Genomic DNA, 11,934 nt, shown 5'->3' on the forward strand with positions numbered 1-11,934 from the left:
ATATGCAGACTCACTATACAAGCATGCCCTAGTCGGTGTCCTACAGATCAAAATCCTGAAGGAAACCAGTTTACCCAGACACAAGAGAGCATTGAAAATCGCCCGAGTACTTCAGAACTGGCCTACCAAATGCAGACTCCACTGCAGAGCAAGGGGGAGCCTTGTTACCTAGCTATAGCAACTATCCATTGAAAACCCAGAACACTAAAGCAAATATCTTTACCTTCCAAATCAGTTTATAAAAACTGGAAAAGTATTGAATCCTTCACATGCACAGACACCAACATAAGGATAATGTGCAACCACTTGTAATGCTTCTATTTTATCATATTACCACAAGATCTAATCAGACATGTTAGGCAAGAACATAACAAGAATCTACTGAAACTAGAAACAGAAAAGTATAAATAACACTATTTGCAGATGACGTTATCTTATATATCAAAAACCATAAAGAAGATAGGAAAAAAATTATATAGTAGTAAAACCACTCAGCTAATCACAGGATATAAAATTTACATACAAATATCAGTTGTTTTTCTATACACTAATAAGCTATCCAATAAGAAAATAATTCACTGTCATTTACCACAGCATCAAGATAATAGATTTCTAAGAAATAAATTAAACCAAAGTGGTAAAAAATCCTTTGCACTGAGTACTATAAGATATTAATAAAAGAAATTGAAAATGACATCAGTAAATAGAATGATACTATCCAAAACAATGCATACGTTCAATGCACTCCCTATCAAAATTCTAGGGGTATTACTCACAGTATTAACAAAAATATCCTAATATTTGTATCATAGCACAAATAATGTTAATGAGCCAAAACAATGTTGAGAAAGAAGAGAAAAGGTTCTGGCATCACACTTTTTGATTTTTAACTGTATATCAATATGATAGTAATAAAAAACAACAAAATATGTGTACAAAAACTACCATAAAAAGCAAAGGAAGAGAATGGAGAGCTCAGAAATTAACTGAAGCATATAAGGTAACTAACCTAAGGCACTAGCAATGCGAATGCAGGAAGTATGGTCTCTTCAAAGCTTGGTGCTGGAAAACTAGATACCCATGAACAAATTAATAAAAGTAGACTATATTTTCTTACATGACACACCAAAACTGACTTGAGATGTATTAAAGATTTAAACAGTAGACTTAAAAGTGTAATATTTCTTTTAAAAAAAGTATAAATGAAAAGAAGAAATATGGGTAAACCTTGATATAAGTCTTGAAATTTTCTTTTCTTTGCTTTTTTTTTGTATTTGACAAAGTAAGCACTGGAACAAAATATAAAAAAAATGTGAGCTGCATCAAATTTCAAATGCTCTGTACAACAAGGAAACAAAAATAATAAGAAAATATAGAATGAGAAAATATTTTCAAACTTTACATTGTATAATATATTAATACTCAAAATATATAGGAAATTCCTACTGTTCAAAAGCAGAAACAATATTATCATCATCATCATCACACAATCAAAAATAAGCAAAACTTTGTGTGGATTTTTTTCAAAAAAATCATACAAGTTTACAACAAGTAACATGAAGAGAAACTCAACATCACTACAACACCATGGAAATACAAATCAAATTTTTTGTTGGGTATCCCCTTCCAACTGTTTCAATGGCTAATGTCCAAAAAAGAGCCATAACAAGTGTGGGCAAGAGTGTGAAGGAAAGCAATCCCTGTATACAGTTATTGATTGTAAATTGGTAGTGTCATCATAGAGATTCATTAACAATTGTAAAAAATAGAACTGCCTTATCATTCATCAAGTCTACTTATGGGTATTACTAAAGTTGTAAAAACTGTATGTTAAGAAGATTCTGCAGCCCCATGTATTTCGCAGCACTATGCACATTTGCCAGTAAAATTGAAGCAAACTAAATGACTGTTTATAATCAATAGAGTAAAAAATGAGTATACAAACACATACCATAGAATATTATTAAGCCATAAAAAGTATAAATATCCTGCCATTTCAACAACATGGATGGACATGGTAGGCATTGTGCTAAGTTATAAGCCATTCCTAGAAAGATAAATAATGCTATGGGTAATATAAAAAAGAAGAACTTTTAAAAATAAATAGTACAACAGTGGTTTCCAGAGTGTGGAGGCAAGAAAAGTTGGGAAATGTTTTATGGAAAAAACTTTTAGTTATAAGATAAATAAATCTTGGAGATCTAATGCATGGTATCATGATTACAGTTATTAATAATGATTTATATGCCTGAAATTTGTTAAGACCGTTGACCTCACTATAAGTAAATGTTCTCACTATAAATAAATGATAAACGTGTGAGGTGATGGATATGTTTATTACTTTAACTCTTTTACAATGTATACACACATCAAATCATTACAGCATAAACAATAAATGTATACAATTATACAATTCTTATTTGTGGAAAAGTTCACCTATCACAGATACACACACATACAAACACACACACACACATAGGAATGACACATTCCTGATAGTACCAATTAGGGGAAAATTATGAAATATAAGTTATCAAAATATTATGTATCTATTGTGATTATAAATATATTCAGCAATTTGAAGCACTCAATGAGATAGTATATTTAAGAATTCTATAAGGTGAGTATGCAAAATGAACTATATTACTGTTTGGGGATTTGGGTATAATTAAGTTGCAAATTTACTCTTATTTTGTACTAGATAAAAGGATATTTAGAAGTAAAATAAGATTAGATTTTCTGATGTTTAGGAAGAGGCTATACATTTATACAAAATTAATAAGTCTGAATTTCTGTAGGATTGCCTCTGAAACCTTCGAATTGGAATTTATGATGCACACAATATGAACATCTGTCCCTAGTGTTTCTAGCATCACTGAAACAAATCTTAATATCTCTAATATCCCCCTTTACAAATTACAGCAATGAGGCAACAAAAGGAACATTAAACATAGAGCTGGATATGGTGGATCACACTTAAAATCCCAGCACTTTGGGAGGCCTTGGATCACTTGAGGCCAGAATCTTGAATCCAGCACCAGCAACATAAGGAGACTCCATTTTTTTTCAAAAAATATTAATATAAAAAATTAGCTTGCAATGATATTTCATGCCCATAGTTAGTCCTAGCTACTTAGAAGACTAAGGTAGTAGGATCACTGGAGCATAGAAGTTTGAGGTTGCAGTGAGCTATGATCAGCCACCGCACTCTGGAAGGGGCAGCAGAGCAAAATTCTGTCAAAAGATGGTTAATGTAAAGGTCTTCAAAATATTTACATATATTCTCATATCCCCCCAAACCATACAAATACTGACACATAACAGAGTCCCTTATAAGCCATGACAAGAAGATTGGCTCTTACTGAATTCTAAGGAAAATCACTGCATGGGTAGATTTTTAGAGAGCTTAAGAGCACGAGATAGAAGAAGTCCATCTGTAAGTTAAGGAGAAACATACACAGGCTTCTAAAAATCATTTACAACACAGCAGAATATTCCAAACCACTTTTTACTATCTGCCTTCTTCCTAGAGTTTACCTCTCTAACATTTGTTATCTGCTTCCCTGAATCTCACCTACCTGGATATTTAGCTGTTGTTTCCTCTTTCTTCATAATCCAGGGCTCTATCCTTTGCTCAAGACATGTGATCAGCTCTGGCTTTGAGACAGCAAGACCTGTTTTGTAAGAAAAAAGTTCACATGACTCTTGCTGAAGTCTTTCCAATTACTAATGCAGTACTATCCCTAGTAGAGAGAACATTATAGAATATTCTAGAAACTTCTTTTGCAACATATTGTTTTCTCACAGACCCTGTAGAATGTCAAAAAAATTATTTCTAATTTATGACTATAGCACCAATCCCCAGTAGCACCAAATAAATAAGAGGTGTGAATTCTATTCTAAGGTGCAGGCAACAATTATATACCCTGATGTCTAGAGTAACCACTAGTCTACTGTGAAATATACATATCAGCCCAAAAAAGGTAAAGGTTCAAGATAATATGAAACATCTACTGATTTTATTTTATACAACAAAAAGCTTCAAATTTTCTTTAAAAGAATTGCTATAAAATTCATTCATGTAAAGAAGAAACTTTTAAGAAACTATCTACAAAAATAAAATAATGGCCTTAATGTGGAATAGGAATTCTGTATATAAGTGATCCTCACCAAGGGAGACCAGGTTTCCATAGTTCTCTAACATCACATCCCTATACAAATTCCGCTGAGCATTGTCAAGGCATGCCCACTCTTCTGGAGAGAATTCTACGGCCACATCCTGGAATGTCACCATCTCCTGTAAAAAGACACATATTTCCCAAGTGGCCAAATTGAGAGTTCTCAATTTGACTACAAGGAAAATGGTTATGAGAACTTTTTCTGACATATGAGGGACTGGAATTAACCCATAAGATATTATTTAGCACATTCATATTCTAGCATATATTCTCTTATTCATAGCAATGAGGATCACAAAAGATGTATGAAACTATGTGCATATGATTCTGCTTTGGATGATAAAGTATTTAATACAAAATTATGGCCCTTACAACAGTAATATAAGTTTATGAGTGTTACATTTTCATCATGTCAATAAATTGTGCATATTTCTCACATAGAGATACAAAGAGAGTTAGAAAGTGTCACCTAATTTTTACGAGTACAATAAAGAATTGGAGATTTTGTTAAAAGACAGACTCTGATTCAGTAGATCTTGGGTGAGGTCTGAATGTCTGCATGTCACATGATATAACTACTGATAACAATGCTTCTTGCCTAAGGAGCGTATTTTGTCATTATCTAATAAGTGGTAGACTTTGAATTTATCTCAGTTCACCTGAACAGAACACAGATAATAGCCCTCATTTTTCAAAGCAAGCTAGAAGAAAAAATTAGAGCTTCCAGATTAAATGTGATGGCTCATGCACATTAGTCAATAAATCTCTACAAGACACTTATCGATAAAGAAAAAAAAACAATTAACTTTGTATTGGATGACTATCAGAAAGCATCTTAAGCAAATGAATGAAATTAATATAACTTTAGTCAAACAAATTGGTGTTAGGCATCCTTGCAAAGAGGAGGATACAAAATCACTGCTGGAATGGTAGTGGCCAACAGTATGTAACCATGAAGAATCATCATATTTATGCAAATTTCAGATGTAGATACTTCCCATGTTTTGTTATCTTTAATAATGTATGTAAATACTTTAGCATCATACGGAGCAAGCCTTTTATTTTCTAGTTTTTCCATAATTTTCTGGTTATCCTAGGCAATCAATGCTTTCTTCTTTCTGAACTTTCCTAATAATATATTATGTAGAGATGATGAAGCATCTAGATCAAACTTTGAGAGTACTTGTTTCCCTTCCTCACTCAAATCCAAAGACTCTATCCTATCCCCAATGGGAATCTCAAACATTCACACTACTGTATCTTGACGTGTCACGATGGGAACATTTTTAATATTATATGCCATATATTTCATAGAAAACATGGTTATTGTGGTAACAAGGTTGTGGGAGAGAATGTACAGCAGGCTTGTTATATAGGAAGGAACGATTTCCCAGAGAACCTTGACTACCATAAGAAGAAATTTAAAAAAATGTAGTTACAAAACTTATTAGGCATACACATCAGAAGTAAAGGTTTACAAGTTCGAAAAATTGACATTCTACATGACTATCTGGAAGAAATAGTGGACACACCCCCTAATCTGGGACACACTTACCTGAAAACCAGCCATTTCTTCTCCTTCTTCTCCTACTCTGAAATTTCTTTTCAGGTGAGATTGTGTAGAACAATTACAATTAAATCTTCAGACTGCCCTTAAAGGAGTCAGCACAATTTATCCCCTTGTTTCCACAACATTCACAAGCAGGAGGAACATAAAATGCAGAAAGGCTACAATCACTTGTTTTTAGTCACAGGAAAGAGTCTGCTATGATCAGCTCATTCATGGAGACCAAAATGTGAGATTCTCCTGTCTTTTCTTCTGGTTACCTTCTCCTGCTACAGGTGCCAGGAGTTTCTGCTACAGGAATTGGAGTCTGGACCACACTGATCTGCCTATACCAAACCCCAGAGAGCAGAACCTGTGACTTCCCTCGGGAACAAAGGTTAAACTTAATTCTCATTAATATATGCAGGAGTCCTACTGCTTGACCCTGGTATCAAATTAGAATTATTTGGAGCACAATTACAACCACATGGATGTTCCCACCCAGCCCAGCAGGCAGGTGATGGTGTTTCTTCAATCTAGCCAGGTTATCCTAATTGAAATCCTGGGCTGAGAGGTAGTTACCTTAAAATCGTCTCTGAAACATTACTGTGAATATAAATCATGTGGTACTGTGGGCCTCACTCAAAGAAATGTGGTTTGCTGGTGTCGAAGGGGTACATTCATTGGGTTCTTTGTCAGGTCCCCCTTTGGTGCTGATGTCTCTCAACCTAGATCCATTATTAGTAGCACTCAGGTAGAGACAGCAAGCACAGCATACATACTGCCTTTTGCCCAAAACTCATCACAACATATACTTAATTTCCAAAGTGAAGAGCAGCATAATGCAATGTCTACTGAACATGTGCTATGTGCTCAGAAGTATGGTTTGTTGCACTGTGAAGAGCATTTACATTGTGTGATTTAATCCTTGTTATACCAGAAAGGTGAATAGTAAGTGTGCAATAATTTACAGAAAAATTTAGATGTGGTGCCATTCTTTCTATTCTTCTCACACAACTATAATATGACACTACATAAGATCTAGAAAATTCTTTACACTCACTCCAAATAGGTCCTTTGAAAGTCAATTTACAAGTCCATGTTGATCTCTTACACTGAAGCATATGTCTCCCCTGAGATTTTGGTCCTTCCTCAGTCCATAGAATGTCACTGTCTTGTGAATTCCAGGTTCAGGCCAGGTCTAGTTTGGATTGAACTTTTGTATACTTTGCTTGTACAGAGAGGAAATGAAAACAGGAAGAGAAATTCCTCTTTGGAAGCTGCTCTAATGCATCATGAGGAACCTCAGAACCTGGATTCAGAATTCAGAGCTGCAGATTTAGGTCTCTAGAGAGCCATGAATTCAGTTGGGCTCACTGCCCATTTCCTGGCATTTGGGCAAGAAGAGAAGGCAGAACGGGAGTTTATGTGTCCAACCCAGAGTGCATTATCTTGTTCCCATTTGTGTCTGAGCCCCATGGTCTCTGAATCCATTTCAGTGCTAAAGATGTGAGATGCATTTAGAGAAAAGATAGAACTACTGATTATTATGAGAGTGTATTCACAAGAATCTGGTCTAAGTATACTTGGGAGGGAGAGTAGACACCAAAGAGGCCTAGAGAACTTACTGTGTGCAGATGTGGGGACAGAGAAGCTCTGTGCTGCAGACTTGCTGGTTACAGAGTAGAAGCTCAAGAAGGAATCTGGTGTTCAAAGCCCTTGTATTTTAGAAGTGGTGGGCACATTTTATGTTTATGTTGCAGTTTTAATTCTGGAAAGTGATCAGGAAATATTAATAGTATAGAGTATCCAACTAAGAAAACCACTCCAAAAAGGTAAAAGAGAATTAAAAGAAACCCTTTTATTACTCAAATCACAATGTGATGTGCACAGTGCCAATCCACTGAGAGACTGCAAAGGGACACATAAAGTCCTTCCTGTATATAACTAAGCATATCCTAACTTTTACATACATGTTATCTAGATAAATAATAATTAGCTTTGAAGAAAGAGGTCTAGACAGCCCTATTTGTCCTGAACAGTGCACCATAAACTTACTGGGTAATTAGTGAGACTCTATTTTTTTGATAATTGGTTAAATTCCAATAAAAAACAAGCTTCAAAGTTAATGCAGGAGGAGATAATTTTGCAAATTAAAGCTAGGTGCTCACTGAAGTTTGGATCCCATCATCACATGGAAATTGTGGGATAGGGAGCTATGTTACTTGATATTTCATTTGAAAGTGATGTTTCTCAGTTTCAGAAAAAGCATTTCTTTAATAAAAACCTTTTAGAAATCTTTCAAAAGGATTTACAAATCTTAAGAAGATAGTTAGTATCTCTGGTCCTTCTTGGGACAATGGTGCCCTGTTTTGGTGCTGTTTCCAGCAATTGCTCCAGCTGGGGAGATGGATAAGGCTGCCATTCCAATTTGGTGCTGCTCCACCCTTAATTCTACCCTGAGCCACTTTTACACCTGAGGAAGGAGGGAAAGTTTTATCAATATAGCATTTCCCCATCAAGACATAATAAGATTTGCAAAGTGAACTAGGTTATCCTAAGGGTAATCAATATGTCATTACCCTTAATCTGCATTGCAGTTCAACATCCCTGTGGGCTTTCTTAGAGGGAGCTCCTATAGTTTGATGAAACTTTCAAGACACCAGTTGATTATTTGATAAGCACCTACACCTCCGAAGATACAAAATCTGATGAAATAAAATTAATGAGCATGTTACAATTTTAAAGTAATAAAAATAACCACCCAAGAGTCCATCAATCCATGAGTGGATTATTAATACTTGGCATATGTTTACAATGAAATATTACTCAATTTTAAGAAATGACAGTTAGCTAGAACTGCTTATATTTTCCTGAATTGAGTGAGCCCAATATCCAAATTTTAGTGACACAAAATCAGAAGAATGGGCTTCACATATACTTGCCATCAAATTGGTACTGACTGATTAACACTACAGTGCTCAAATGGTGGTGGTGCTCACCAGGGATTCAGGGCTGGGGAGTAGACATAAAAGAAAAAAACACAACTGATACCCTCTTAATTTATTGAAATACAAATAAATTTGGCTGTCCTAATTTATTTTCACAGCAACAATATGCAAGTGTTTCCTTTTCTCCACATCCTCACCAGAACTTAGCATTCATCATATTGAGAACAGGCATTCTCACAGGTATGAGGTAATAGCTCACTGTGGCTTTAACTTTCATTTCCATGATGATTAGATTGGTTGAGCTTTTTGACATATAGCTGTGGAAAATTCATTTCTGCTTTTTGAGAAATGTCAATTAGTTTTATCACATCTTTCCCAAAGTATGCCTAGATAAAATCATCACACTGTGTCCAACATGTACATATACAATTATTTCTCAAATAAAAACAAAAATATAGCAAAATAAATAACAATGACCAAATAAGATGATTACACAGGTATAAGAAATGGATATTTGACATAGTACACAAATAAGCTACATTCCAAATGTATTATATTGGAGTACAAATACAGAAATATATAAAAGGAAGAAAATGACCAATTTACATATCAACTTTGAAGACAGGATAATTTCTGATTGTCTATTATCCGTTCTTAAAAATATCTGGCTTTATAGTTCAATGCATATGAATATGTATCTCTACATATGGTAAATTCCACAGTTTCAATGTATATGTTTCACTGTTTTAGATTTGGATTTTCGGTGGAAAGTTAAGTATGTCATATTCCCTATTTTCTGAGAACTGTTCTTGGGGTTCCAAAGACATCCCCATTTGTCAGATTGTAGATAAGAGGGTTAAGTATTGGAATTAGGATGGTGTAGATGACAGAGACCACTTTTTCTGCCCAGGGGAATGAGACTTTTGTAGAAGGTACTTGGTAATGGAAGCCACATAGAATAGAGACTCCAGGGGCATGTGAGAGAAGTAAGTAGCCAGGGTTTCCATGTGCCCCACGCTTGAGACTGTCACCAGTCGAGTGGACAGTATATATACATATGAGGCTGTAATAGCTAAGACAGGAGGGAAGAGAAAAATAACACCATGGATAAAAAGATCCTTATATAGAGGGAAGTGTCAGCAGAGACTAGTTTAAATACAGCTGGGATCTCAGAAACTAAATGGTGACCTTCCATGGAGGTGAAGTAATGGAAAGTCAGAGGCCAGAGCACATGGATCATGGCATTGAACATTGTCCCCAGCAAAGATGGAAGCACCAGGAGAACACAGAGAACATGGGGAATGTGGATGGGGTAGCACAATGGGTGACAGATGGCCAGGTAGCAGTTCTAAGCAAGGAAGGCCAGCATCTGACACTCTGCTGCCAACAGGGTGATGTGGAGGAAGAGATGAATGCCACAGTCAGTGACAGAGATGGGATGATCCCTAGAGAGAAAGTTGAGGGCCATTTGAGTAACAAACATAGACTTAGAGAACTGACACATGAGGGATGGCTTGCTGATCAGAAAATATATAGGGCAGTGGACAGGTGGGTTGGGCCAAATGAGTATGAGCTTGGTGCATTGTGGCTCAAGTGGAATGAGATGGGTGGAGAGTAGAAGGAAATGAGCTGAGGTCAGTAGAGAACAGGGGTCCCTACTGTTTATCTAAAACTTGGGGGCATGCAACCCTAATTCATGCATATGACAGTCTTTATTTATTATCATCTGTATATTAGCAAAGCATCATCACTACATTTAAAGGTAAAAGTAAACATCAATACAAGTTCTAGTATTCTTTCAATTTACCCCAATGTATCATTTGCCTAAGGGACATTAAGTGAGAGTTTTTCTTTCCTTATTAAGTCTGAAAGTTGCCAGAAGGGATTAATTAAATTGAATGAATGGACCAAATTTTAGCCACTCAGCACATAGCAAAGCTTCTTCACAGCAGAAAGCTCCTGTGAGCAGTGCAAACACTTCTATAACCGAGCCATTTGGAAAGAAGCTGTATAGCATACTCTAAGTACCACGTTGGGTAAATCAAGCTCCTCTACTTCCTGTATAACTTTGAACAAGTTCTTTATGCTTACTGAATCTCAGTGTTCTTATTTGTGAAATGAGAGTTGGACTTAATTTTTTCTTCCTGAAATTTGTGACTGGGGGCTCCTAAAGAAAACCAGGTAAGTTTTAAGTAAAGAAAACACACTACATTTTATGTCTGTAGTAACATTTCTATGGATTGTAGCTAATTAGACATAGGAGTTGGGGAAGGAGTTCAGGAAAAATAAAACCACAATGTTTGTATGGGTAAAGTAGTAGAAAATGACATGGTGTATTTAGAACATCCATTTATTTGTAAATGGTGAGACAGCATGGGACATGTATAAGATCCTTCAGCAGTGGCTGGTGCATAGCAGATACTTAACCATTTATGAAAATAACACAGGCAGAGTGATGGAGGAGAGCATGGGAAGAAACTATCAGGAATTGGAGTCCATACAAAAGCGCTTTATATACTGATTCTGAGAGCTCAGAAACTGTGGCTGCCTCTGAAGAATTTTATTGAGTGATTGATGTGATAAAACTGGCCTTTTAGCATCCCTCTACCTAGTAGAGTGTAGGAGATGGGTTGGAGTGGCCAACTTTCAGGGGAAAGGCATGTTGGGAACCCATCAGACCAAGCAAGGTGGCAGTGACTGGGGCCCAGCTGAGGCTTTGGCATGAGGAAGGAGAGAGGTAGATTCAGGTAATATTAGAGGTGAGATGAAGTGCACAATGGTATTTTTTTTACTGAGGTAGGATCATATGAGTCAGGTAACAGAAATATTAAGGAATCAATGGGACTTAAGCCTACTTACCACTTCTATAGGAGCATTGACTATAGTCGACAGCCACAGATGAAAACGGACAGCTGAGTATTGACTTTAGCCAACAGCCATGATATGAAGGTGCACAGCTGAGGTAGACTTTAGGCAACAAGCAAAAGCTTTTACTTTTACAGCTTTTATGTCTGTAGTTGCAGTGTGTATGTTCAGCATATAAGTTACTACCAATCTGTGACCTTTTAACAAGTCCTTAGTATGAGTTATTATAGTTGTTTTCCTAAAGCTGCCTGTAAAGTAAAACAAGCTTTCAGTGCTTTAAAGCTTTCCTCATCACACAAGAGCAAAACAGATTCATCACCAATGTACAGCACAAACTATCCTGTGGACTATCAGTACCAGCTCCAGGCAAGGTTCCACAGCTGGTGAGCGAGTA

This window comes from Microcebus murinus, unplaced genomic scaffold, assembly GCF_040939455.1.
Source record: "Microcebus murinus isolate Inina unplaced genomic scaffold, M.murinus_Inina_mat1.0 scaf004_hap2_Mmur4.0, whole genome shotgun sequence".
NCBI classification, from domain to species: Eukaryota; Metazoa; Chordata; class Mammalia; order Primates; family Cheirogaleidae; genus Microcebus; species Microcebus murinus.